The sequence below is a fragment of the Hyla sarda genome, chromosome 9, assembly GCF_029499605.1.
Source record: "Hyla sarda isolate aHylSar1 chromosome 9, aHylSar1.hap1, whole genome shotgun sequence".
NCBI classification, from domain to species: domain Eukaryota; kingdom Metazoa; phylum Chordata; class Amphibia; order Anura; family Hylidae; genus Hyla; species Hyla sarda.
The window spans coordinates 26,060,742-26,084,262 of NC_079197.1; the positions used below are offsets into that span (position 1 = coordinate 26,060,742).

The window sequence follows — 23,521 nt, forward strand, 5'->3', positions numbered from 1 at the left end:
GTTGGGCTCTAGCTGTCATTATGGATTCCCAGTTGGCTCCAATGTCTTATTTGCATATTCATTAAAATAGTGATTTCTCAGTGCTGTAGGGACCAATTTACACACAAGTGATATGTACAGTGGGGATCAAAAGTTTGGGCACCCCAGGTAAAAATTTGTATTAATGTGCATAAAGAAGCCAAGGAAGGATGGAAAAATCTCCAAAAAGCATCAAATGACAGCTTAGGCATTTTTATAATATGTCAACAAAAGTTAGATTTTATTTCTATCATTTACACTTTCAGAATAACAGAAAACAAAAAAATGGCGTCTGCAAAAGTTTGGGCACCCTGCAGAATTTATAGCATGCACTGCCCCCTTTGCAAAGCTGAGACCTGCCATTGTCATGGATTGTTCTTAATCATCATCTGGGAAGACCAGGTGATGTCAATCTCAAAGGTTTTAAATGCCCAGACTCATCTGACCTTGTCCCAACAATCAGCACCATGGGTTCTTCTAAGCAGTTGTCTAGAAATCTGAAACTGAAAATAGTCGACGCTCACAAAGCTGGAGAAGGCTATAAGAAGATGCAAAATGTTTTCAAATGTCAATACCCTCTGTTCGGAATGTAATAAAGAAATGGCAGTCATCAGGAACAGTGGTAGTTAAAGCAAGATCTGGAAGATCAAGAAAAATATCACAGAACAGCTCATAGGATTGTGAGAAAAACAATTCAAAACCCACGTTTGACTGAACAATCCCTCCAGAAAGATCTGGCAGACACTGCAGTTGTGGTACACTATTCCACTATAAAGATATACTTGTACAAATATGGTCTTCAAGGAAGAGTCATCAGAAGAAAACCTCTTCTACGTCCTCGTCCTTGAACTTTGCAAATGAACATATAGACAAGCCTGATGCATTTTGGAAACAAGTTCTGTGGACCGATGAGGTTAAAATTGAACTTTTTTGGCCGGAATGAGCAAAGGTACGTTTGGAGAAGAAGGGGAACAGAATTTAATGAAAAGAACCTCTGTCCAACTGTTAAGCATGGGGGTGGATCAATCATGCTTTGGGGTTGTATTGCAGCCAGTGGCACAGGGAACATCTCACGAGTAGAAGGAAAATGGATTAAATAAAATTTAAGGAAATTATGGATGCTAACTTGATGCCATCTGGGAAAAAGCTGAAGTTAAAGAGAGGATGGCTTCTACAAATGGATAATGATCCTAAACACACCTCGAAATCCACGGGGGATTACATCAAGAGGCATAAACTGAAGGTTTTGCCATGGCCTTCACAATCTCCTGACCTCAACATAATTAAAAATCTATGGATAGACCTTAAAAGAGCAGTACTTGACAGACAGCCCAGAACTGGAAGACTTTTGTAAGGAAGAATGGGCCAAGATACCTCAAACAAGAATTGAAAGACTCTTGGCTGGCTACAAAAAGCGTTTACAAGCAGTGCTACTTGCCAAAGGGGCCAATACAAGATATTAACTCTGCAGGGTGCCCACATTTTTGCAGACGCAGTTTTTTTTCTGTTATTTTGAAAGTGTAAATGATGGAAATAAAATCTAACTTTTGTTGACATATTATAAGAATGTCTAATCTGTAATTTGATGCCTTTTGGAGATTTTTCCATCTTTCCTTGGCTTCTTTATACACATTAATACAAATTTTTACCTGGGGTGCCCAAACTTTTGATCCCCACTGTAAAGTTTAATGGAGAAATGCCCTGTACATACAGGGCATTACTTTCTACCCCAAAAAACAGCTGACATGATCACTTTAAGTTGCCCTCCAGCAAACAATATTGTAACATTTGGCAAACAGTAGGTACTATTGATGGCCAAAGTGGAATTAAAGGGGCTGTCTGCATTAGATAAGCTGAACATAAAGTGACTTCTTTATCAGATTGCTTCTTTCATTTAGCAGAGGCCTTGTTAAAAATGAAAGAAGTGATCTGATTGGTTGCTATGGGCAACTGGACAACTTTTCCTCTGGACAGGTTTTGATAAATTTCCCCCTATATGTTTTTAATGTGATTGTAAAAACGGCTAGTAGGTGGCTCTGTTCTGTTCCTTGCGCAAGTCAAACAGTTAGTTTGGTCTCCTCCCAGCCTGGCAGGAGACCAAACTCAGGAAGTGCGTGCAGGGCATGGTGGGCACAGCTCTCGCAGGCTTCAGTGATGTTGTGCCTGCTGGGGAACGCCCACTTTCTCCTACCGAGAGCTCACACAATGTGAGTAAGGTGAAAGGTATGATACACAGCTTTTTAAAGCTCAGACAAAATTTTAAGGGCAGGAGGGGTGTTAGGAGTAGTTGGGGAATATAATCTGAGTTAGTTGAGAAAATATGGTTTGATTAAAAGTACTCTTTAACCATATATAATCTCTGTCCCTAAATTGTTCACCCCTTCATAGAAACAAATGTATATATTATAGTATCTACATGTATACATGTAGTCATGCATTTACCAAATAATAGTAATATGCAAGGACCAAATAGTCCCTCCATATCATGACCACATATGACCACCATAAATACCAATATAACCAATAAAATAACCATACAGTGCCCATATAGTGATCACAAACCAGTTCTACTGTGATGCCTTGCAAGGAATAATCACACTGTGAAGACTTCTGGCCAATACTTGTCACCGCATAGTTTAGTTCCCGACTTAGTGCACACCATTTTACCATCCTTAGTTTCCCACACAAAAATTGTAGCTCATAGTTGTAGGAACCCCCCCTTCCCCTCACTTATGGGCAACCCTTAAGAAATACAGGTGCCCCAATACAGTAGTTGTACTCCCTTAGTGCTCTCACTCTGTATTAATAGACCTTGGTGCGCCCACCAAGTACTGGTGGCCCCTTAGTGACCTCACTAAGTATCCCTTATATTGCCCCACTCAGGAAGAGTGGCCCAACTAATACTTATCTGATCCCCTTCACACAAGGAACACAGCAGTCTTGTTACTTTAGGCTTGCAATGTTGTCTGCTCTGCCATGGACTTGAATGTATCTGTGTCGAAACAACGCAGATGCAGTTAAAAGTGGCATTCACCTGAACATATGGGAACTTGGCCAAATATCCTAGGCTTGTGTCCTGGATATCAGTAATAGTGATTGGGTGCGAGACACAATGAAATGATATTGGAACTCTAGTTTTTGCCACCCAATAAACAAGAGGATGGGATCAACCAGGCCTGGGTCCCCTCTATCCAAGGGCATATGCCCAATGGTACACGTGTGCTTGTAGTAACTTGACCTAAAGAATGACCACATATATATTTTTTTCTATGTAAGTAAGAGAATAGCAAGTCTGTGGTGTGACCTTTGCCTTAAATGACCATTCTGTAATGAAATGTCCATCAAAAATAGCTACAAAATTATAGCCTGTCACCAGCAGCTGAACTTGGAATTACAGGCACAAAATATCCAGAGACTGGTACCACATTGAGCGTGTCCTTCACGTCTCCTATGTTATAAGCTGTAATTTCAGAACATTTGTGTTGTTTCAAAATAATTAGTCATAAGTGACCAAAGACACACAGGTAAACACAACAGTCATCGCATGGCCAAGTTCTAAATTTGGGCCAACTATGTTACTCTAGAGAAGTAAAATGGTCAAAAGATGGTACAAATTCACTTTACAAAAAGCTGACTATCACTTCATTACAGATTCTGAGGGCAATGTCCTGCACTTGGTCCATATACACCACTAATTCTTGAGCCAGGATTTTATAAAAAATAAAAATAAAAATAAAATACGTCCTGCTATCTACACAGGGCACAAAAGAAAGGTTGACAGTCTTTTTTTTAGTTTTTTTTTTTTCCCCAGTTTTAGTCTAAGAATTTTTCACATTTACTTGTTTATTACCTGGAATAGATAATTATTATCATCGCTGGTCCATAGTCTTGAAGTATATCAGACTTGTTCCCTACTGTTGACTTGACTGTTGACTTGTACTACCGATTTTGCTGGGGACCCCGGGGATCACTGCTGCAGCACCCCGCTATCATTACAAAGCGAGATCGCCCTGCACGTAATGACGGGCAATACAGGGGCTGGAGCATCGTTACGTCACGGCTCCGCCCCTCATGACATCACGGCTTGTCCCCTTAATGCAAGTCTATGGCAGGGGGCGTGATGACTGCCACGCCCCCTCCCATAGACTTGCATTGACGGGGGCGGGCTGTGATGTCACGAGGGGCGAAGCCGTGATGTAACGATGCTCCGGCCCCTGTATTGCCCGTCATTACGTGCAGAGCGATCTCGCTCTGCGCAGTAATGATAGCGGGGTGCTGCAGCAGCGATCCCCGGGGTCCCCAGCAGCGGGACCCTGGCGATCTGATATCTTATCCCCTATCCTTTGGATAGGGGATAAGATGTCTAGGGGCAGAGTACCCCTTTAAAAAGGATAGTTTGTAGAGTCGTTTCATGTTGACTGGTTCAGTTTTGGGCTACTTGGTGAAATTCTCCACGAGACCCCTGCACATATGGTTTCTATTTCATTCCTGTTTTGCTTATTGCAAACTTCCCACAAAGTGGTTCTTTTCAATTCGTGAGCCAAATTACAGAATACAAAAAAGACTGACTTTAATCTGTTACATTCTTCTAACATTGTGCAGAACATCAACTCTTTTCGATTAAGGGGGACTTACACTATCTAGCTCCATAAGAACTAATCCTCTACAGCTTTGTACTGTATATATATGGACGACTCATCCCGGTCATAATGTAATGGTGTTTGTTTGACTGTGCAGTAAAGCAGCTGCCATTGTTTAATGACTAAGCATAAGTGTAAATAATGTTACCACCAAGAAGGGAGGCTTGAGGCCTTCACAAGAGCAGAATATGCTGCTAGGCTCAAAGGGATAACCTGAAACTCCTGGGTGTAAATCCAAAATTTGCAACTGGGCCAACCACATACCATGCGCTATATTTCATGCCATAAGATATTGGTCAATCTTATCTGCCGGGGGGTCTATGAACTTCCACAGGTACTAGGCCCCTGGGTCCAAATGCTACCTCTGCACCCCCTATAGTAACCTCCCCTGGATGACTATTATCTCTCTGTAACCATTAACATTATACAAGATCACTTCACCTATTAAACTTTATATAACTAATATGAGAAACACAGTTCCCTATTTTCATGCCATTCTTGCCACTTTTCTAAATAGTAGGTAGTGCTTAGAAAAAGGATACGTGGCCTCCGATAGGCGGGCACATTCACTATAATTTATGCCAGTGTGCACCTGTTAATAAATTAGGCACATCTTACTCTGGAAGATTCATGTTTAAAGGGGTACTCTGCCCCTAGACATCTTATCTCCTATCCAAAGGGACCCCTGCGACCTCACTGCTGCACCTGCATTCGTTTAGAGCGTCGGGTGCAGCGCCGGAGGCTCGTGACATCATGTCTTGAATAAGACAAAAAAATTATACAAAAAATATTATGATGGTGCACACAATTGTATTGATAATCTATTATAAACATACAGTTGTACTCTACGGAAACTACCCCTAAAAATAGCACAAGGCAATAATGTCCCTAAAACGACAGAAGAGTATCCAATGATGATAACCCTATAAACAGGGACATTGCACCTAGATGGCAATAAATGCATAACTACTTAATACACTATAATATAACATCTACTCACTGCTATCTATACACCCCAATAACATAGTCATTTACTGTCAATCATAGCAACCAATGAAGCAGTGACCTGTACATAGCAAATAAATAGCATCAATGTGACTTGTGGTGCAGCCCCAAAGCGTCTTTCGTTTTGTCAGGAACACAGAAATGCCTTCTTCTCTTTCTATGACAGTTCTGATCCAAGCACCTGGCAGCGGGATGGGGCCACACTCTGGGAGCAGCTATTAGGGGTGTTAACCAAGATGGGGACTAAATCCACCGTGCCATGGCTCTTGCCGGTTAGCTTCTATGGTGCGGCCTGTTGTGCTGCACTGGATATACTTTCAACAGTAACTCTGCATCTTCTCTGCCAGGGGCCTTAAATAGCCAAGGATGCCACCACAGGGGAGCATAGAAAGTGCCTTACCAGTTAGATGATCACTTGACATAGCCTACAGTAGTTGTAGTTTCGCAACTGGCATCTAGAAGGCCACAGTTCGTAGACCACAAGTCTAGTGGATGGAGACATGAGCTATCTTGACACTACTAATAATTTTAGGATATGTCAATAGATTCCAATGGGAACAAAACAAAATGGATCAAAATGAAAATGCAACAACCATCAAGAGCTACGATGCCCGTGTCAACAGTGTGGACTAGGAACCCAGGTTGCACTAGATCCCAGGTGGTGTGTATGATACTGAAGGTCACTGCCTGGCAGTGACCTTCAGTATCATACACACCACCTGGGGGAGGTAAGAACTCAAAACACCATATATTATGTAATTTAACATGGAAGCCCCTGTCATAAGCTTCCGGGTCTAATATCAGATTCAGCCTGTTAAAGGAACAGCACATATAAAATGTATGTACAACATTAAAGCACAATAAATGTATACATAAAAGAGGCACAAAGATCTCAATGCTAAGGTCACCTAATTTGATCAATTAGGCTAATGAAGGACATAGTGGAAAGCTTCAAAAAGACCTTGAATTAGCAGGTACTGTTGTCTTAAAGAAACATGAGAAAAGACGTGACGTGTTCAATACTTATTTCACCCGCTCCATAGAGTGATTCTTTTTTTCAGGCCCAGTTTCCAACCCATTGCCTGTTATCACTTTGTAATGTTACGGCTCTCCGTGTGGAAGGGTGTGTGGAGTGAAGCCCTCGGAGGAGCATTCTTTCATTCAGTCCCCATTATGGTTCCTGGCTCTCCAGCTGTGAGCTGCATTCCTCTTTGCAGGCTTCATTTTTGGTTTCTTTTAGCAAAGCTTCACTTACAATCCATCCCGTGCCAAAGATAATAAATCTCAGACTTATGTGTAATGTATAATGCATAATGTTAAAAAGTTAACCCTTACTTATTTATGAAACTTACTTTATGAAACAAAACAGTGATCATCTAAGGGCTGGATTATAGGGAGGGCAAAAGGGGCAATAGCCTAGGGGCTTTGACCACTTAAGAACCTCCTTGATTCTTGAAGCGCCTTCTAGGAAAATCCAGCAGTCAGACATAAGAGTCACAATCCTTCTCTCTTTGGTTGGAGCTGGTGCCCTTTCTGTCTGCATTTCTAACAAGAAGAAATTCATTGGCCAAGCTTTGAAGGGTTGGGAAGAATTGTGCAGGCTGATCTACAGGCCACATCTCAACAAACAATTGAAGGCAATGTGGTGTCCCGATACAGGACTTGGTCCTGTCCCTCTGTCTAAAGTCCCCTCAGCCAGAGTCCCTCCATGCTAATAGGGCTCTCCTGGAGTGCTAACCCCTAGTCGCCTCTTGATGCTGTGTATTAAATGTATATATTTATATATTTAATTATAGTAAACCTCTGTATAGGACCTTAGAGGTCATGTGCCTTTAAATAATTTATGTTATGCTATGGTTCAAGGACCTGTGGGTCATGTGACATACCCATAGTTCCTTAGGTCAGGACTGACAGGTTTGCAGAACCAATGAGCTTTTGCACCTGCCTCCTTAATATATAAGGGGCTGCAGCCACTAAATCTCTCTTAGTTCCTGTATATGAAAGAAAGCCCATTTGTATCATCTACTACAATACAAGCTAGGCCTGAAGCCTATCCTTCAGCAGCCACAAAACGTGAGTTACTCCAGCTCAAAACTTACAAATCCTGTGTGACTACTGAACCCAAATTACCCCTAAATTCAGTAGCACAGTGGCTAGCAAAATCCAAGCTCATTCAACTCAGAAGTCCCAGCAAACCTGTGAGGAGCCTGTACCACGGTCCTCTTACAAAAGACTGCCTGTTATCTGCAGTTGCATAAAATATGCAGTAAAGTTATTCCTGGTTTACTTCAACTTCTGCTGTGGACAATCCTTTATTCCTCCCTATTGTTTGTGAGACGGGTGGCGGTAGGACTATTGCATTGAGGAACCCGCACCCTGGCGTCACGACAACAAAGGGTTAATACCAGCACCCTACATCACTACCACTCGCAACACCCCATTGCATCCTTCACCCCGGACTACCACAGCAACAAAATTGTTGTATAAGAAGACATCTCAGGACTTAACTCTGTTCAGCTATAGCAGCGGACAACTCAGGGTTGGTTTGTAAGAGAGGCAAATTGGGCAATTGTTTTGGGCTTTTTACCACCTTCTCCTTCATGACAATACATAGTTACATAGTTAGTATGGCTGAAAAAAGACATACGTCCATCAAGTCCAACCGGGGGATTGAAGGGAAGGGTGTAAGGGGATAAGGGGAAGGGATGTAGTTTTATAATTCGGCATAAGCATTAATGTTATTTTGTTCCAGGAATGTATCTAACCCTGTTTTAAAGCTGTTAATTGTTCCTGCTGTGACCAGTTCCTGAGGTAGACTGTTCCATAAATTCACAGTCCTTATGGTAAAGAAGGCGTGTCGCCCCTTTAGACTAAACATTTTCTTCTCCAGACCATGTTATAAGACTATTTTACTGGAGGTGCTGGGTACATCTTGTACCTTCAAGCCTCAACCACAACCCTTATGTGCCCTGAATAGTTAAACCATGTAGATGTTATCCAATGCAATATACATAATTTGTTCAATACCTTTAAGTATTGTTGCTATGTGTTGTAACTAGGGAAGGTACCAGTGACCATGTGACCTATGGGACCCCTCGAGAGTCTCCCTCCATATAAGCCCTGGATGGAGTTAGCTCAGTCTCCTTTTCTCTTCTTTTTTCCTGCATAGCTGAGTTGCAGTGAGGTCAAGTCCTGAGAGTGTGTCTGGTGTCCTAGGAAAGCCCAAAGTCTACCACGCAGCCACGACTCCGCAAGTCCACTACCCCACAGGTGAAAGTCAAAACCTGGTAAGCTACAAATGGGGTGAAGTCTGTCTAGTCAGTCCCAGTCAAGTCAGTCCATGTCAAGTCTGTCTCACGTCAGCGTGGCCCTGCATCAAATCGTCCAAGTACACCATAAGTCCCAGCAAACCCGGTGGTCTCTGAAGTCACTGGTCACCTCCATGGACCTAGCCAAGCTGTATAGACTATTACACCTGTCTAAATTAAACCAATTCCCATCAGGGTTCACACCCATTCGGGACTAATGATCCCTAAATAGGGAGCCCCCTAGATACAAGTATTAAAATATCCTCTTTATTGATATCTCTTAAAAGTAAAAAAAAACACTCAAAAGCATTATGTGTAGCAGGGACAAAATATACGATGTGATTTAAAATCACAGCATCTGGATCATTAACTCATAGAGTGCAAGCCCCTTGTTTCATAAACACTTGATACCCAATGGCTCCTTTCAGGGATGCCAGATACTTTATATTATATTTGATTATTCCCTAACATTATGTTTTGATCCAGAAATGCTGCCAATTAAAATAAACACCACTTTATAAACAAACTCTTTATATTTAAAGAAACGGCAATGCAATGGGCGGTATTTATCCAACCAATCCTCCAACTCCCGGAATGTTGCACCATATACTGTACCAGTGTTTCCCAACCAGAGCGCCTCCAGCCATTGGCTGTCCGGGCATGCTGGGAGTTTTAGTTTTACAACAGCTAGAGGCACCACTGGTTGGGAAATACTGACCTATACTATATACTACTATATAGTGCAACATGCTGGGAGTTGTAGTTTTCATTTGGCGCAGCTGCTGAGCCACAAGCTGTATCAAGGCATGCTGGGAGTTGTACTTAGTAACTAACTGAAACTCCCGAATTTAATAAAAAAAAAAGCGATCAAAAAGTCCCTTTAAAACAAAAATGGTACTATTAAAAACTACAGATCGGGGCGCAAAAAATGACCCTCATACATCCCTGTATAAGGAGAAATAAAAAATTTATAGGGATCAGAATAGGACAAAATTTCCCCTGTGATGTCACACATATATAATTAATTATGCAAATTAGCATGGCCGGTATTTTTTGGCAAGAAAGGTGGCGACCCTTACTGTAAGGGGTCAACATTTTACCAACATGAAGAACTATGTTGTGACAAGATGGGATGACTAAGTGTTCTGATATCAAGAAGACCATCTCTAGAGAATGCCAGTCACCCTAATACACATGTCTGCCATCTTAAAATCTATCCACAGTGCATAAGGGCACAAATAGATGTGGAGTCCCAGCACCAGAGGCTGTCCTGTGGCTTCGGACTGCTTTGGGCCACCTTGCAGCACCAGTATTGGGCCCACTAAAAGACTGATTGTTACATTAAATGGGCACTCTCATTAAACTAAACTTTTTATATCATACAGATCTTAAAAAAAATAAAAATCTTTCTAATATATTTATTTGAAATAAAATGTACTTTTACCATATTTTTGTCCTTTGAAATCCTGGCCATTAGGTGTGACCCTACTTGGTCCAGGATGGCATTCCCCCCCCTCATGTAATGCACGTTCAGACCACTGCTTGCCAGGGCAATGGTCCCACTGCAGGAAGTCACATCCGCACAGCTCGCTCAGAGAGCATGCGCAGTGCTCATGCACGCATGGCGCGCACCTAATTTACATATGCCCATCCTGTGCATCTCCCCCGTTCTCCTCCTGTATTATTCATCCCGCTGCACACAACCCCAGTTGAGAGAAGTGGAGAGAAGCGAGAGAGGACCATTTAATCTGCAAAGTCAGGAAGAAGGGAAGAAGCCGGCCCTGGCAGGCATCAGATGATGTTGCGCCTGCTGGGCCACACCCACTTCCTCCCTCACTGGAACACCAATGACCGAGCAGCCTGTAAAAAGGGGGGTTAAAAGAATAAAAGGAAGGGTTAGTGTCAGGATCAGTCAGGGACAGATGCTGAAGGGATTTAAGGACAGATTTGTTTATGATATGGTATATAATATGGTACTCTTTAATTGTATTTTGCACTTTGCCAAAGATTAATATATTTTGATAATTATTCTGTTGTTGTTATGCTTATGTATGTTATTTATGTGTTGCTGCACTCTTAAGAGAGGAGCTGTGTAAACCCCATATGACCCTGCCTGCCATATGGTGTAGTGGGGAAGGAGTTGCCCCCGTCCAGTGTTACTCACTGTAATGTAAGCTGAGCATCAGTGGTGCAAAGGTGTGTTGTGTTCCCTGAGGGAAGGCCCAGATCAGATCTACTTTATCCAATCATTCTGCAAGGATCACCCGTACGGTAAATGTTCATGCCCTGGCAGAGGAAGCTACAAGACTTTGACAGAACCCTGGCTACCAGGATCAATTTTCAAGTCCCTCAAGTCAGTATCAATTTATTTGATGAAAGCACCAAAAGTACCAAGCAAGGCAACAGGACTCCCAAGGGGTTACACTGCATCCTCTCACTCTGCACTGCACCAGACTGTCTGTGTAATACCATCTGCACCCTGCTCAGTAAAGACAGTTATCCATAACCTGACATTGGTGTCTTTCCTTTACTCCCGTGTCTGGCCCAGGAGAAGCTGTCTCCAACCTCGGGCCGTGTAGGCTAACAGTGCCCTGGCGTCACAAAGTGATAAGGTATTTCTCTTATCACCCCCGTGGCTTCCACACAGAGAGGTGTAGGGGGAGGAGATTCCAGATGGTGTGCAGGATAATTTTATATAATGTATTTCATAGTCCTGAAGATTTCAAGACATTCTTAGATAATGATTCAGATATGAAAATAGTGGGAGTCTTATTGCTGAATGCATCATATTTTAACGATATGCTTACTATTCGATCTATCCATTTAATATCTATCTATCTCATACCTATATATTTATCTTGTATCTATCTATCTCATATCTATCTATCTCATATCTATCTATCTCATATCTATCTATCTATCTATTTCTCATATCTATCTATCTCATATCTATCTATCTATCTATCTATCTCATATCTATCTTATATCTATCTATCTCATATCTATCTATCTATCTAGGACAAAAGGCAGAGAGGCAGCATGACCAAAAGAGGTTTAGTGGCAGGGTGCAAGCAGGCAAAAGCAGTCCCAGTCGCAGACTGTATAGCCGCACCCCATACAAGCTTCAGTTAAAGTACTTTATTAGCCCATGTCCATGATATAACATTTCGTCAGCATCATGCTGTCTTTCTCAAGCATGCTCAAGGATGCTTGAGAAAGACAGCGTGATGCTAACGAAACATTGCATCATGAACATGGGCTAATAAAGCACTTTAACTGAAGTTTGTATGGGGTGCGGCTGGATCATCTTTGCTCATATCTATCTATCTTTCTCATATCTATCTATCTATCTATCTATAGATAGGGTAGAGGACCTGTGAGATTGTCACATGTTATGTTATGCAGTCACATGATTTGTTGTCGCATGTTCTCCCAGAGAGCACCAGCTTAACCCATGACCTGCAGCTTGACCAATGGGCTTTAGTCCAGCCCCCACTATATAAAGGGGCGGCCATTACAATTCATGCTCTTAGCTCTTATGCTACCTGACTGAGCACAGCAACCACCAGAGATCTCAGTGCAAGTGATCAGCATCTGGAAGACCCCAAAAGCTACAGTCATTCCAGTTAATCTCAAGTCTATGTCTGCTGTCACTGAAACTAGTCAAGTTCTGCATATACTCAAGTCAAGTCCAATCTCAAGTCAAGTTAATTACAAGTATATTGGTCCAGCAAGCTGCGAGGTCCTTCTGGGTACTGGCTGCCTCTCTGGGAAATCTGGCCTTAGCTGTGAAGATAATTCCATCTGTTTTATCACGAGGGGGCATGGCTGTGACGTCACAATCACGGTCTACGGCTCCGAGCTGAAGCACCGGAGTACCCCTTCAAAATCCAACACCCCCAATCCTTCCCTCCCTCTATTTTTATTGGCTGGGGGGGGGGAGAATTGGAAGGTCCCCAAACAATTAGACAGTCAGCCAGTCATGCCGATATGTATTGTGATGCAGTGATACGATAATAAACTGTGACATGGTATAGGGATGCTACAAATATACAGTAAATAACATAACACAGCCTGTTCAGGCAAGAGGTCGGAAGCCCTGCTCTGTGTTAGGTTGCAAGCCTTAAAAGGATTCATGGAGCCAGACAGATTGGATATATGTTATAATATTGGTATTTACAGTTTGACACATCCCAACGTGTTGCAAGCAGCTACTGCAAGACCTGAGGAACAAATATTTCACAGCAATTATCATTTCCTGGGTAAGCGTGACCATGTTTCTTGGCACTAGTTGTCACGTCTTGGAGAAACGAGAAGATATAATGAGGGAAACAGCAGTGGGCAGTCCAGCGGTGAGGCTATGTCCCCTACTGCTCCTTATCATCGGTTTATGTTTGTATTAGCTACTTCTGCAAAACTTCTCAAACTCCACTGAACTTTATAAGGGTCACATGATGTTATTCTTGGTGCAGTCTTGTACCTGCTAAGCTATGGAGTCTAAAAGATATGAATTAGTCTATAAAAATATGTCCTCACCAAATCAAACACATGGAAAAAATTAATAGTCCTTCTACCCATTACCTTTACGGGGCTGGTGACCCAGGATGTAGGAAAGGAAGTTGCTTTGGACAATCTCCACTTGTTAGACGGGGCCCTTGACAGCAAGATGATCACAAGGTGTCCCACTGCCGGGACCTCCAGTGAGTAGCCCTAACCATAATGCCATACACCGCCACTGCACAATATGTGTTCACATCAGGCACTGCGTAATGCAGGACAGGAGAGGTCCTCCAGAGTGAAAGACAACACACTCTTTGTAGTCACCCTCCACTCTGAGATCAGGATCCTAAACATGGAACACCCAGGTTGGATTTATTGGATTTCCCTGGATTTCCATGACTCTTTATTTAAGGAGTACTCTGCCCTAGATCTTATTTCCTATCCAAAGGATAGGGGATAATATGTCTGATCATGGGGGTCCCGTCGCTGGGGCTGTAGCAACCCAGACATCCAGTGCACGGAGCAAACTTCGCTCCATGCCGGATGACTGGCGATGCAGAGGGGAGGCTCATGATGTCACGGTCACACCTGCCCGTGACGTCACGGCCATGCCCCCTCAATGCAAGTCTACGGAAGGGGGTGTGATGGGCGCATGGCCGTGACATCACGAGCGTAGCGTGGCTGTGACGTCACGAGCCTTCGGCGCTGCACCCGACATCTGCACCATGCGATCAGACATCTTATGTCCTATCCTTTGGATAGGAGATAAGATGTCTAGGGGCGGAGTACCCCTTTATTTACTCAAGCCTCATATTTCCCCACCATTATGTCTATGGCCAGCCCAAAACCAAGCAGACCGATTTTGGGCTTTCCCTGTTCCGCTGGATTACAACAGTCTTGATCCTCTGAGAGAAGTACAATGAATCCTCTCCAAAGTCCACATCTTTGAGAAGACTACCCTCTTATCTAGAGCAGATTATGATGCGGACAATCATATACTGCCATTTGAGGTTTATACCCCATTTTCTTGGTGACCTCCGGTGGTATGTAGGTTCACCATGTGGCTTAGTATAATTTGACAGTCAAGCTGCGTACATCTTCATTGATGTCATCATCATCCTCATGTATCACGCTGTAACCTCATGTGAAATGGAAACATATAACTTCTTTTATAGTATAAGCCTTTGATCATGCTTGAACATGTTCTGTATAGTGCATCATGGTGAAACGACTATGGTGACAGAGATTCCAAACATATCAATGGCATCACAAAGGAGTTCCTATTGCCACTTGTAGACCTTTCAGATTAGCATCTAGTAGCAGTTCACACAGTGCTTTTATTGAAGCACTGAGCATGTATGTATATATAGTCACCGTTCATTTAGGTCAATGAGAAACCTCCAAGATAAAGTGTCATTGATGTCCACAGAAGCCAATCAGGGATCAGCACATAAACCCTGTAATATTACTATTGGTTCTGAGGCCACTTTCTCTGTGAGATGGTCCATCAGTATGTCCACTGCATGAATTAATGTGATTATATTAATATATATTCAATGAATAGTAGCGAGGCTCACATGTTGTAGCAGGATTGTTCAGTGGAACATGACCTAATCTGAAATAGAAACAGTTCTCCAGACTTTATAATGATTCATAAAATACTGTAAAATGTTTACTAGATGTATATTCGTTCCCAAGTAATGGTCCAGTAGAGTACCGGAGGATACATCAGTAGCCACTAATACCAGTGGCCTTGCTAGATCAGAACACCAGGGGCAAAAATTTCCAAAAAGGGATGTCCTCTTACAATTGTATCTGCATTAAGGTCCCCATACTCCTTAGTGAACAGTCGGCTTAAGCCCTTAACTTTAGCGGGACTGGCTGACTATCTAAAGTGTATGGCGGCCTCCCAACTCTCATCTGACAGGTGATGTTGGGGAAGAGAGGGGTCCAGCATGTTGGATTTCAAACTCCCAACCCATTTGTTCTTGGAGAAAAAAGCTGTCATCAGAGATAGTAAATGGTTAAATGAAAGTTTGGCCAACATATATTGAAAGTGTATGGGCACCTTTAGAATGCAGATAGAAAATAGCAGGGGTCAATGTTGTGCCCATTGCTTTGTAACCATTGTTGGTGAACCCCCTTTAGAATTTCTGCTCTTGGGTAATCTTCTTATATAACAAGAGTGTGTCAATCAGATAGACAGATATGATGGCAAAAGTGTCTTTTTGTTAGGTAAGGTATCGGGACATCACATGGGGGTTTCAATCATGAAGTTTATTTTGAAATCACCAGTGGGTTTCAGTGATGTAAGCTGTGATGACATCAGAACCTTGTTTTCATCAATCAGCTGTGACATCACAAGTGGGTTTCAGTCAGGAAAGCTGCTGTGCATCTCTAAAGGGTTTTAGTGATGTAAGCTGTGGTGACATCACAACCATGTTTGTTTAGGACTAGTAGCTGTGACATCACAAGTGGGGTACAGCCAGGGAAACATCTGTTTCCTTCTGCTTTACTTTCACTCAGATAAGCTCCTGTGAAATCATAAGTATTCACGCAGATATCTTACTGTGACATCACAATATAAATATAATAAAAGAGCGCATACTTACCTCCTTTGCTTCACCCGCTTCTCCCATTATCACATCTTCCGGTCCCTGTTGAGCTCCCTTTCTGCCTGACGTTCTACTCCTCGCTTCACTCCATGATTGGCTGAGCAGGGAGTAGGATGTCACCAGAAGGGGGAAGAAAGGGAGCTAAGAGAGGACTGGAAGAAGTGACAGCGGAGCATCAGGGGAAACAAAGGAGGTAAGTTCATGCTCTTTTATTGTTTTAAAGTGAAGCTGACAGCTGTTTATCCACATTAAACACAATATACTAGGTTATAGAGCAGGTGAACAGCATTTAAATGCAGGGTCACTTACTTGTATTAAAGAAATAGTCCATTTTAAAAAACCTATCCCCTTTCTCCTGTCAGATTGTGGGGGGGTCCAACCGCCGGGATCTCCTGCCCAGCATCCCGGCTCTCTGCACGAATGAAATGTGTCGACCGCGGCACAATGTGGTGGCTGACACGCTCCCTTCATGCATCTCTATGAGAGAGCTGGAAATACACAAATGTTGTATCTCCAGCTCTCCCATAGAGATACATGAAGGGGGTGTGTAAGCCACCACTTCGTGCCATCGTCGACCCACCTCATTCATGCAGAGAGCTGGGATGCTGGGCAGGAGATCTGATGCTTATCCCCTATCTTGTAGATAAGGGATATGTTTTTTAGACTGGACAACTCCTTTAATAAAGTATTTCCAGTGTTAGGTGTCATTAATCTTCTAGATGCATTGGGCAGCTCTGCGCAATGGAGGTGGGGAGCCGGCTCGCTGCGCTCCACTGCCTCCTCCATGTTCTCCATTTTGCAAGGACATGAGGTCCTGCGCTCTGCTCTGAGCAGAGCACAGGAGAGCAGATTACAGGCGCCGGTAGGTTCTTACGTCTTAGCGGTGTGACTGTGAATATTTTGCATCTTCATGATTGAGGCGGACCAGTGCGGTGAATATGGAGGAGGAAGTGGAGCGCGGCGAGCCGGCTCCCCACCTCCATGGCGCAGAACTGCATAATGCAGCCAGAGGATTAAAGATCTATCACACTGGTTATACTTAATTAATACAAGTAAGTGACCCCGAATGCTGTTTACCCACACTATGACCCAGTATTTTGGGTTTAGTGCAGGTGAACAGCTGTCAGTTTCCCTTTAATGCACTTTGAGGCAGTAAGGGGACTTTTCTCCTTGATTGTTTTTTTCTTAACTAGTAAGGGGCAATCTCACAATTACTGCTGGTTTGTTACATTGGTGAAGAATTTTCTTCCATCGAACTAGTAGGTAGAAATGAAGGAGCCGATATACTATTCTTAAATGGAGGCGTTCTGTTATAGGTGTCTGCCCTGGCTACATATAAATACTTTAAATGGTTCTGAACTCACTTTAGATTTATGGTTTTCACTAACACTTTATATTTCTATAACAAATTTAAAACTTGTAGTCTCACCCGTCATCCCGGACCAATCCCTGCCATATTTTGTCTTATAAGCGCTCATAAATCGGAAACATTCCACATGCTTTTTTGTTTAGTCTAGAAAATATCTGCCAGGTTCTTGGAGATGTAAAACATTCTGAAGATGATATGGATCAATAGGCATCGGGATTATTGCATTCAGGGGGGTGTACATATGCGGCAGATTGAGAAATTTCTGTGACTAAGAATCCATTCCAGGCATCTGAATGAGGTAGTTTCTGCATGAATTTCTGGAAACCCCATTCAGATGAAAGAGGAGTCACAAAAAGTTCTGCAACAAATCTGCCATGTATGAATATATTCTAATCTGTTTTCTTTTTACAGCTTTTACAATGTTCAGGGCAATGTTAATTCACCAATTCCACCAGGTTATCAAATTGGGAATACAGGCCCCATGTGGAGCAATTATTGGCTGAAAAAAGGCAGATATCGCCCCGTGTAACACGGTAGGTTCAGCCATCAGCCAACGAATGGGCAAATGCTCCGTTTTCTTTTTACATGCAATGGTAAAAACCATTGTTCATTTGCCCCGCTCTTCTTGTGTGGCCAACAAAGGTGGAAGTAAAAGTCCACACAAACAATCCAAAGGTCATTCGCGCAGTCCTACCCATATGATGATCAAGCCATGAAATAGGCCTCTCAGACAAGCACCAATCTACTTGATCAGGGCTTGCATCCGGCACAGGTTTGCCCGTGTAATACTACCCTCAGATTATCAATGGAACAAACTCCAATGTGTGTTGGGCTGTATTATGACACCAATAGATGCCAATAACAAAATGAGACTTATTAAAATCCAACAGCCTGAACCTCTGACATCTGTTGTCGGAGGTAAGTGGCTGCTATACTTGAAGACACCAGAATAACAAATGGCATAGCGTATGCTAGAGCCTTACTACAATTTTGGATTGGAGGCCAAAAGGTCCCACTCCCCCATAAGAGGCTAAAATGATGCACATTAGTTGGAGTTCCAGTTCTACATTTTGCATTGGGACACAGGAGCTTCAAGTTACACATCTGAATGTGATCTAGTTTACTGTACAACTGTAAACAATGACCCTCAACACCATAGGCACATGGGGGTCCAGTATGGTGAAGAAGCTATCATAATGATATACATGGAGGTTCCTGCACTTAGAGTCCAATGAGAGACTTGCCTCATGGTTCAGAAGGCCCAAAGCAGAAACAAAAGCATAATATTCTATTAAACCCCTTAAAACTAGACCTGGTTATGGGTAGACAGCAACAAGAGGAATGAGAGAATGCAGGCGACCTCTGTAATGCCATAATTCTTGTATCCTGATCTAGTAAATCATATTCTATAATATATTTTGAGTAGGTTTCAGGAGTAACCATAAACATCTGGATACTATGCCATATTTTGTGTTTATTTTAATAGGTAAGGCTCCATATGTGTAGGTGTGTCTACATAAGGCATAAGATTTCTATGACATAATACGTTTGCTGAACATTCCAGACCCTCCGGGGTGCATGAAATCGGGAAAGTCAGTCTTATTTTGCTTTCTCTTAAGTAACTCTAATCCTGAGACAGCAGCTTTTTTCCCTTCAAGAGTAAACTTTTTCCATTCCTTGTAGCCAAAAGGACCTTTTTTTCTCCAGCAAACATAACGGATTAAAAAAATCATGTACACTGAGCCCTATGGTTGTAGGGAAGTTTCCATAGATTGCCAGTTCCATCATGACACTGTATCTCCTTATTATGGATGTTTGCCTGTCATTAGTCTCATCTTCTCAAGAAACTAGTGGAATGTTCTTTGCGTCATCTATTATTGAATGTGACCACGTGTCAATGTAAATTTTACAATCAAGTTACCAACAAGCTGATGCTAGTGGTCCCCATTGCAATGTAAGGGTCTATTCACACGGCAGAATTTCCGCTTGCGGAATTCCGCCTCAAATTGAAACCCATAGACTTCTATGGGATTCCGCACTCCCATTCACACTTCTGAATCTTCGCTTGCGGAATTCCACAAGTGGAAATTCAGAAGTGTGAATGGGAGTGCGGAATCCCATAGAAGTCAATGGGCTTTAATTTAAAGAGTACCTCTCATGAATTTTTTTTTATATGTTATAGTTTAATATATATATAAATTTTGTAATTGGGTTCTATTTAATTTTTTTTTTAGACTTTATTGTGTTTTATGTGTTTGAGATTCTTGCCACTAGGGGTCCCCCTAGGAGTCCCTTTTTTTTTAGTGATTTCGGACTCACGCCGGCCTGGCGGCTGAGTCCGAAATCTCATACTCAGCGCAGCTCCCCGCCTGTCAACCAGACAGGCGGGAGCGACCGCTGTACACGCATCCACGAAGGGCGCGCTCCTGAATCTGCCAGCCAGCGGCATCTTCACGTTCCTCGTGCTGACAAGGAGGGTCGGCGCGTGCTGGCCGAGAGTCAGTTTAGCCCAGTTCATGAAGATAAAAGGATCGTTTAGATAGAAGGAAGAAGGGCGGAAGCCGCCGGCCCGGCAAGGCTTCACATGATGTCGCGCCTGCCAGGAACGCCCACTTCCTCCCCTCTCACAAGCTCCTAATTGAGCTACCGAAGATGAAGATAAAAAGGTATTTATAGGGGGCTACAATTGAAATACCCACTCGGATAGATATAGTTAGAGACAGGGAAAGATAAGGAGGGGGCCACAGAACCCCAATCTGATGCCAATGCCTGAAGTCCATATTCCAGGTTTTCCACTAGAAATTGTCTGGAGTCATCTTGGCAAGACAACCCAGAAGATCTTCACATCACAGGACTCTGGGTGGATAACATTTAAGAAGGAGAAAGATGGTCCCTAACTTAGACAAAAATGTTCTTCACGTCCAGTATCTGATTACAATGTACAAATATATGAACGGACAGTACAGAGATCTTTCTAGTGATCTTTTCATACCTAGGCCGGTAACCATGACAAGGGGGCATCATCTACGTCTAGAGAAAAGAAGATTTTACCATAATCACAGACAGAGATTCTTTACTGTAAGAGCAGTGAGACTATGGAACTCTCTGCCACATGATGTTGTGATGACTGACTCATTAAACAAATTCAATTTCTAGAGAGTCATAACATTACAGGTTATGGATACTAGATTTATGGGGATAGAACGTTGATCCAGGGATTTATTCTGATCGCCATATTGGGGTCAGAAAGGAATTTTTCATCTATCATGGGACATTGGCATCAGCCTCATGGGTTATTTTTGCCTTTCTCTGGATCAATACAGTAGGGTTTTAGGTTGAACTCCATGTACTCTTGTTTTTTTTAAACTTTACAAACGATGTTACTATGTATGCATTATTATATCTTAATATTTGTTCTCAGTCTTTTGTTTGGTGGCCTATTCAGACTGGTGGTGAGTACATTATGTTGTCTACTTGTCACCAAAACTTGCTGTTCTTCTCTGTATGGGAGCTGCACCTCCCTGCCAAAGCTAGAATATTATACCGACTCTCAAATGAAACAACCCTTATGCTGCTTCTAGTCAACATTTACAATGGCAAAATAGTGACTCACACCGGAAATATCCCTCAGTGATTTATGGGCTGTGGTTTTACCAATGAGACAAACAATATGGGGTTTCAGGCTCTTACTCCCAGGAGGTTCGGCAAATCCAAACCTCCCAGATAGAGGTTGTCGGACACAGGATTACTATAGACTTTCCCAAAATGTTTTTCATAATACAATAAATCCATATTCTCATAGATTTACCATAATGTGATAAAAAGTAATGGAACTAATGGAGTGATTATAGGTGGCATTAGACTGTAAAAGAACAGTGCCTAAGCTTTAAGTATAATGTTGCACATAGTATTTCATAATAAAATAATATATATATATATATATATATATATATATATATATATATATATATATATGTCAAACATGTTAGATGAAAATTGGCCCAAATTTATTTATTTTTTTACATTTTCCAACCACTGACCAATATCTTCCTAAACAAGTCTGGCATGTTGATGGCTGGACCCTTCATTAAAAAGACCCAACTATTGATCGGCTATATAGTGACCAATTACAATCTATCGTATATGGCCAATTTTAGGTAAGAGAAGACTCAGCCTGTCGTGGGAGTCTACTGTATGATTAATATTGGAATAATAGTATTGGTCACATACTGACTTTATGAGACATGTCTGCCATGTAAAGTATGGTCAAGCTGTGAGCCACAGCTATATGACGTAAGATCTGAGAAAGAGTCCACTGTCAATGCATTCATAAAACACCACCTTCATATTACGATACAGCATCATACCACCCTATAAAAAGTTGGGTTTCAGATAATCATTGTGAAGATAGTGAAAAAAGAACACCCTCATAGCATCAAGTTTTATTAGCAGCTCAACTAACAGCTCAAGTAACAAGTTACAATAGAAATAAAATTGTGAATGAGGAGATTAAAAAGTTATTTAAAAAGAATACAGGACATGCTTATACTTCATGGTCCTTAAAAGGACAAATATTTATGGGACAATAGCCCATGAGATTTGTTCAAAATACTGCATGGTCCATGTGTCATAGCATACGCACGTCACGCTCTATTCACGAAATATAAATTTTACAAGTATGGAGAATTCCTTTAAATTCGGAACCTACTCCTAAGCAGCTGGCGCAGAGTCCTGTGGGTATTCGCACATCATCTGCCCTTCCTAACAAAATGCTCCATACATGTCAACTCTATGTGAGATCCTGTGGTTTCTCTGTTGGTGGTGACTGGAAGCTCTGTACTTTGTCAGTCCTTCCTGCGCACTTCTACTGTCCCATTCATCCACTCCAGAAGTTCCTCAAGAACCTCCAATAATATCCTAACAACAATGGACCACATCAAGCCCTTCTGCATACCAATGAAGACAGCTCTATCGGCCACCATTAGGAATTTCTTCCACCATATCTCTAATAAGCATTTACCATGGAATTCTTTCCGATCAACTATTTGATGCTTAGCTGCGGAGAAGACAAGAGTTCTCAAAAAGTCCTCAAAAACTTGTCAAACTTCACTTTCTTTTTTAGGACAAAGACAATGGAGTCATTGGTCTGTGCTTGAATGGGAGCCATAATAAGTAAATAAAATAAATAGAATAAAATAAATTAATTAAAATAAAATAAATAAATAAATTAAAATAATAATTAAGATAATTAATTAAAATAAAATACAATAAGTAAAATAAATAAATAAATTAAAATAAAATAAATAAATAAAATAAAAAATAAATAAATACATTAAAATAAATGGTTTCCCCCCCCCCCCCCCCCCAGTGATATCATAGACAAAGCTCCTAGTATACAACATAATAGACTTTAACCGGCAAAAAAGAAAGTTCTACCATACCTTGTGCTCTTTCTCTTTCCTTCAAATAAAGTTTTCTTCCAACCGTACAATTCGGAGCACAGTATTACGTTTCCAAAAAAAGAACCTGTCCCTGTCCCCAGAGGAGTTTATTGTTCCTCGACCCGTTGCTTCTTGACTTCCAATTCTTGTGTTTAAGGAGGAGGCTCCCACCCTGCTGCCCCCCTTAGCCTGACTGACTGGACTGGTGCTGTTAGCTGCAGGGTTTTGTGTGTGAGGTTTAAGGATGTAATTTCCTTGCAGACAGCGCAGCACTCAATGCTCGGATTGCATTCGCCTCCTCCTCCCCTCCTCAAGATAGAAGACATTTAAACGGCTTGAGGTTTCGATGACATGTGGCTTTTATCATCACACCTGCCAAAAAAATAACAAAAAAATTGAATAACAAAAAATCCCTCATCTGCTGCCCCTTCTTCCTCCAAATGTTTTTTTTTCTCCCACAATAAAAAATATCCTAAGGGGAAAAAAAAAAAAAAAAAAAAAAGTCTCTCGTGTTTATTGAGCTTTGATGATGGTGAGTGGCGGGCTGTTTACATCGTCTTCTCCAAGGCTATGTAACAGGGTCTGTATGTGGATGGCGCCGAGACATTAGACACGTGGGCTTGAT

General features: G+C 42.0%; 1 protein-coding gene across 1 annotated transcript in view; it reads right to left on the reverse strand.

Moving 5' to 3' along the window:
• Positions 1-23,130, reverse strand: part of BGN (biglycan) — a 70,066-nt gene extending 46,936 nt beyond the window's left edge. The window contains exon 1 of the mRNA XM_056538066.1: positions 22,897-23,130. The gene's annotated coding sequence lies outside the window, so the exon portion shown is untranslated. The remainder of the gene's footprint in view (positions 1-22,896) is intronic.
• Between the last annotated feature and the right edge of the window lie 391 nt (positions 23,131-23,521).